Source organism: Chionomys nivalis, chromosome 18, assembly GCF_950005125.1.
Source record: "Chionomys nivalis chromosome 18, mChiNiv1.1, whole genome shotgun sequence".
Classification (NCBI taxonomy): domain Eukaryota; kingdom Metazoa; phylum Chordata; class Mammalia; order Rodentia; family Cricetidae; genus Chionomys; species Chionomys nivalis.
In genome coordinates this window covers 14,772,647-14,779,568 of record NC_080103.1, presented here as the reverse complement: position 1 = coordinate 14,779,568, position 6,922 = coordinate 14,772,647, and positions in this window count along the sequence as shown.

Genomic DNA, 6,922 nt, shown 5'->3' with positions numbered 1-6,922 from the left:
ACCAGGAGACAGATCTCCTGTTGGTCTGTCCGATCCAAGTGGCCCCTCTTGGGAGAAAGGGAAGTATGACTATAGGGAGGTCCTGGTCCCAGGAGTTTCTGCTTATCTGAACTGGCCAATTGACATATGGGAACAATGCCATGCTAAATTCCCATTCGCTCCTTTAGACTATTCCCCCAATCCAGACGTCAAATTACAGCAGAGACAATGTTATTTTAGGGTGATGCTTCAAGATAAACACTTAGAATATGATCTTTATTTAAAATGTGAGATAATTTACTGCCTTTTTTTTCTTCTGACATGCAAACACATCTTTATATCCTTGCTGCTTGGACTTAAGAGTCGATGTTATCTTCTTAAAGGAATGTACAAGGACCATGGCTGAGTAAATGTAACTGGTACTTGCTTCAAATGGTAGTTTTCCCTTAATACTTTAACAGGCTTCTCAGGCCATGGTCCGTCTGGGAAGAGTCTGTGCTGCTGATAACTGTCAGGTCGCAGGTGCTACTGGATTGCATCAGTCAGCATGAGTGACAGCCTCTCAGCATGAGTGACAGCCCTTTCCTCCAGCAGGGTTAGCACAACAGCCCAGACAGAAACTGTGCAGCAGGCCTAGATCACGGCCTGAGCCAATCCAGGCTTCGTGCGTGTTTCCAGATGGTGACAAAGATGATGGAGTGTCTAAAGGCAGTGGTGACAGCACACAGCCCGTGTCCTCACACCACTCTCCTGACTCTCTGCCAGGAATGCAAGATGTCCTAGAAAGATGCTCTTGGCCATTGTCCCTGAGCTGCTGACTGGTCACACTGCCCTTGAGCACTAGACTCCACAGCCCAGGGATTGAAGACACTGCAGGAGGTGGCCTGCTGTCCAGGGCAGAGATAGCCTGGCAGGGGTGGGGGTGGGGCTCAGCCCTGCTAGTGAGGTGGCTTCCAAACAGCTTTCTACCAGGCAGGCACCTTTCAGGAAGGGGAAGAGGCTACTAGACAAGGTCATTGAAACCCTGTCTAGAGTGAGGATAGAAGGGGTGGGCTCAAAGGAGGGGGACTGGCTGTGCCTGTGTCTGAGGGTGTGGGAGGGAAGGCCAGGGGGCAGCAGCCTACAATCTAGAATGACAGGGACCCCGGAGAAGGGACTCAAGGCCCTGATAAGAGGAGGGAGTCTGACCTTGGAGGAGGCTCTGGCCGGTGTGGAGCAGACCTGTGTGGGGCAGCCCTGATTACTCTGAATCTCCCTCCAAGGTGAAGATAGTTCTGCTCACAATGCCAGGACACAGGTGGCCCAGGCCCCTGAGGGAAGAAAGAAGGGGCCCACGGATGCTGCAAGTGTTTGCCTCCTCCCCCACTTGTGGTTGGCCGGAGCTCTAAGAACTTTGTGTTCAGCACAGAAATCCCACCTGAGCACATACTCACTTCCGGGAGGTGTAAGTAGGCTCTGTGTCGGGGACAATTCTAGTTAGTCCCTAGTTAGGGGTTTCTGGAGGACAGGGGACTTTACTGACTAAGTCCTTAGGCTGTCTCTAGCTCTCAGGAAGGTCAACTGTGGTCAGTTGTGGGTAACTGCCACCTACTCGCAGCGTCTCCGAGTCACTGCGTGTCCCAGGCACCTAGACCCACATGTGCAAGGCTGGCACTGCCCGGCTGGCATCTGGTGGATGAAATTTAATCTGCTGACAGCACCCATAGTCTCACGTGTCCTTAGGGAAAGAGGCAGTTGCCTTTTGCGGTAGCCCCAGAAATTTTATTATTTGGCAGAACAGGAAGCACGGGGGTAGGCGCCTTCATCCCTCAGTAGCGATCTGTACAGTTTCTCTGTGGGCCATTTGGGAGCTGGGTACCGGGTTCTGAAGGTGGATGGTGTGTGGCAGAGCTGGGGACAGACACGAGGCCCCTCCCTCTACTGAGGTAGAAGATAGCAAAGACATTCCTTTTAGGGGGTGTCAGAAGTCTAATTCCAAGGCTTGCTTGTGGCCGAAAGTCTTGCTCAGCCCTTCACAGATCTCTTGGCTCAATTCACAGCTGGTTCTCACAGCTGTGCCACAGACCTCTAAGTTCACGCTGGGTATGCACAGCTTGCCCTGGGCCTCGAGTCTTCTCACGGCCTGGGTACGTTGCTGGAGAAGGACTAGGACTAGTATCTGTTTCTCACAGTCAGTTAAATAGCTCTGGGCCCCGCCGAGTACTGATAGTTCCCAAAGCCCTCGGATCAGGACCAAAGAGAGATCCTCCTGCTCCAGACTTGCCAGGTCATCCCCAGACTTCACAGTGTAGGTCTGCTTCGCCGGTCTGAACATGTGTAGTCTCTAGATAAGGGTGTTCTGAGAACCTGACTCCGCAGACCTTGGTTACTGCTCGCTTGGGTGAGTCTCCCATCGCGCAGCCTTCTGATTGGCTCCTCCAAACTCAGAATTTGCCAGTTCATGCACTTCACATGGGTAACAGAATGTTTTGAAAACACAGAAGCTGGTGTAGCAAGTCACAGCATTTATGGGTCTTGGGAGACGATCTTGAAAACAAAAATAAGAACGCTTGGTTTTGTTTTTCTGTGAGAAAAATGACGTAAGCAGTTCTAACCTATTGAAACATGCTATATGGATCTGTTGACACACTCGTGTACAGTGTGTACAGCCACAGCACACAGGCTTGTTCAATATCTGTGTGTGAGTACACAGGCACACACACACACACACACATACACACATACACTCACAGGCACCCTAGCTTTTTCTCTGGTCTCTGATGACCTGCCATGGTTTGCATGTAAAAATTTACATATGCCACAACACAGGTCTTTGAAAAAAAAAAAAAAGACCGGCATTAGTTAGCTTCTACTTATTAGCATATTGCTTTCTCAGTCTTTCTCCCGGATGTAGGTCAAGAATCTGCTCAGTTACAAATTCCCAGGGTCCAGAGCCCTTCCAGGTGTGAGTGAGGAGGCCGTCTTTGGAGTCAAAATGATCCATGTTACTGGATATGAGTGGCAAGCTATGTGACCTGGAACAGAGGCTTAATTATTGGAGTCTCGGTCTTCTGATTAAAATTGGAAGATAAAGACTGAAGACAAATCTCTACGGGAGAGTACTTGTGTGAGGTCTCGTGTTTCATCCCCAGCACTGGAAGACACAAGCAAAAACAAAAACTGATTAGCTAACTGAACAACAGTGGAGATGGGGATTCCTGCCCTGCAGGGATTGGTTAGTAACTGAGATGCCACACGCAAGGCCGATGCCCGCCATTGTGCACTGAGGCGGCACTAGTAACTCTGGTACCTTTCCCCCATGACCCACCCTAGATGATAAAGGCCACTTAGAGGGCATAGGTAACTCCCAGCTGGGCTTCTCCTGTCCTCCGAGCTTCCTACATTAAGAAGCGGTGATGAGGCCCAGCCAACAGCAGCTCCTAGAGAGAGGATGCAAAACCCTACCGAACTTACCGCCTTGCACACACAAGCTGGGCTAGTGATGAAGGCGGAGGCAGAGTGACTTCTGCAGGTGGGAACCCCTTCCCTGTGAGACATGCCAAGAATGTGGAAAGAACTTTCTGGAAAGACTAGACACACACTATCCAGGGTGAGAGCCTGTCTTCTGGGAGAGATGTGAGCTGAAGAAACAGAATGGGTGTACTGAGTTTGTTCAGAGGCTGAGGCAGGCAGCCTAACCAAGGAGATCCTCCATTAGCTGCTCCAACTTGCCAAGAGCCACACTTTTAAGAAGAAATGAGGGTATGGGGTGTGTTTTCATCTCTCAGTGAACAACAACAGGACACCGTCTGGTTCAAAGTCACAGCCATGACCTCGCCATGTTGTCTCTGAACAACAGCTGAACAAATTTAGTGAATTTACTCAACTTTTAGAAATCCGAAGACTGATCATTTATGCAGGAAGCCCTCACATGAGTGTGTGTCAAGTGCCTGGTCCGCGATAACATTTGTTTCTATTTGATGGCTTACTGGAAACCTCCCCATGCTCTGTGAGAGCAGAAAGAGGATGTGACACCTGGGCTTTATCACAGAAACTGTGGCTGGGGATGAGCACATATAATTAGTCATCCCAAAGCTCATCTCAGCCCAACGCCGTCACAGGGCGGCCATGTGATGGAGGATATGAGGATCGCTTCTTAATCTCAGTGTGGGATTTTGGGAAATCACCTATTTCCCTCCCAGTCCTAGGGCCTTCTCTCACAGGTACTGAGAGGGGCAGATGGGACATTGCTAAGCTGTGTCTAGCTCTGACATTTTGTGATTCTAGCATAACCACAAAACCCACAGACCCGTGGCCTCTTCATCCTGCGCTGTCATTGGAAGTTTCTCTTAATAAGGTCCCAGGTCACTTTCTAGGCCCATCACTCCCGAGTGGCCCCCGAGCCCCTGGATGCAAAATTGGTCCTTCTAAAACAAAGCCGTTGTCTTTCTTCTTCTTCAACAATCCCCTGAGGACTGACTGCTGCTCCTCCTGGCTGTGGCTGATAGCTCTGGCTCATCAAATGTATAATCATTTTTGATTGTCTGCTTGGCTTTGTGGACTGTACTTTGTGGGGAGCTTGGACATTTTGTGAGCTTTTTTTGGGGGTGGGGAGTTAAATCACTATACACACATATGCATATATATATAGTGTTCTAGGAAATTAAATCACTATTATATCATATATATATATATACATATATATATCTTTACACACACACACATACATATACACAGTGGTCTTACTTCCCAAAACTATATAGTAGGGTCTTAGTAGGCTTGTGTTTTCTTATCTGATATATCAGGCCACTTTTGAACTCAGTCCTAAAGCATGCCCCCTTTTCTGTACCTGAAAGACGCTGGCCCCTTCTTATCTGTGGCTTCATTTTTCAGTCTTTCACTATTACTGTTGACTATGGTTTGAAAAGCGCAAAAGAAAAGTGTAAGTTTTGAATAGCCTTTCCTGGTATAGTGTTATAATTGTTCTATTTTATTATTGTCTTTCTTATTGCACTTATTTTGTGCAGTAAACTTTATTATAGGGATAATACATACATTTGGTACTGTCTGTGGTTTCAGGCATCTACTGGCGTCTGGATATGCATCCAGGGGAGAGCCACCAGGTGGTCTTTCCAGGGTAATGACTGAGTGCCCGAGATGCTGTTGTCTCTCTGTCATGGCTAGGCCTCCAGTATTCAACACTGTGGGGTCTACAGAGTGCACTCTCAAACTTGCAAGTGGATTTGGAAACTCACCCAGGACATATGCACCCAGGCCTCTGTCTAAGACCTGTGGAAAATGCTGAGCTAGGATTCCCACCTCTTCTCACTTGCAGCCCGCTCTTCTCCCTTGCCCTGCCTGCCCACTTCAACCATGTTGGCAGCCTGGAGCACCACCCTCTCTGCCTCTTGAGGCCAGCTGGAGTTCTGACTCCTTGTGTGGACGGAGTCTCCTAGGGTGGAAAGTTGTCAGGTGGCTCACCTTGTGCCCTGCCCTGTACTACCCATTGCTTGGTGCCTGAACGTAATTGCCTCAGGTTTGCCCAGGTTCGTAAATGTATTTTAAACAAGGGAAAGTCTGCTACTAAGGCACCCGTCCTCCACTAGGAATTAACTCCCACACAAGATATCAATAGACGAGATCTAAAGACGAGGGCTAAAGAAGTAACTTGCTGATGTATTCCCTAGAGTAAGCACTCATCCACACATCTTGGCAGTCTTGATTTTGTACTTTTTAGACCAGGCTGGCCTTGAATTTAAAGAGATCTGCCTGCTTTTGCCTCCCAAGTGCTGGGATTAAAGGTGTGTGCCACCACGTCTGGCTGTTTTGGGTGTTTTTTTATGCACGTGTTGAACATGTAAGTTTTTAATGGTGCTTTGGCCTAAGCACTGGAAAGGGAACTGGGAAAATACTTGAAAGTGATTGAGACATGGGCCCTGCCCTCAAGAAGAGGAGCTTCTGCCAGGCATTTGATACCTAAGGTAGCCATGGTGGGAGGTCATGAGAGGTGCCCACCGTGACTCCAGGGACGGTCAGAGGAATCCACAATTTCTCTCTTGAAACCCTGAGGCTAACTGGGAGAGCAGCTCTGTCGAGGAGGCTGCTTGTTCGTTTCCCTGCCACCCAAACCTGAAATAATCGCTCAGAAACTGTATTAATTACAACACTGCTTGCTTGACCTATTAGCTTATGCATATTTCTAGCTAACTCTTACATCTTCAGTTAACCCACTTCTATTATTTTGTGTATCACCATGATGTCATGGCCTACTGGCAAGGTTCCAGCATCTCTCTCCTCCAACAGGTATGTGGTGTCTCACTGACTCTGCCTACTTTCTCCTCTATCTCTGCTTGGAAGTCCCACCTTACTCTATTCTGCCCTGTGATAGGCCCAAGCATATTCTCTATTCATTGACCAAACACGTTCACAGCAGACAGAGGGTAATCCCACATAACAGCTCAGAACATTATTTGCCATTTCCATGACATTATAATGTTTCAACAGTAAAAAAAAAAATGTTTAAATCAGAAAGCAACCCATATTTCTGTCACATAACATATGGTGGTTACTATCAATGGCCAAGTCGACAGTCTAGGATCACCTTAGAGAATGGGCTTCTGGGCATGCCCATTGAGCACATCCTGGGCTGCCTATGGAGAGGAAGTGAGCATGGTCCATTCGTCACTCTCTGCTTCCTGATCACAAGTGTGCTGGGAGCCAGTGCTTCACATCCCTGCTGCTTTGCTGTCCTCGTCCTGATGGACTGTATCTTGTTCTGTGAGCCAGAATAAATCCTTTTCCCTGAGCATTTTTATCAGAGCAACAAGGAAGAAACAAAACCTAAGACAACAGCCATTAAAAACCTCCCTCTGTCAGTTTTGGAGCTTTCAAAACACTTATTTATTTATTTATTTATTTATTTATTTATTTATTTATTTATAACAATTGTGAGCTGACAGTGTTT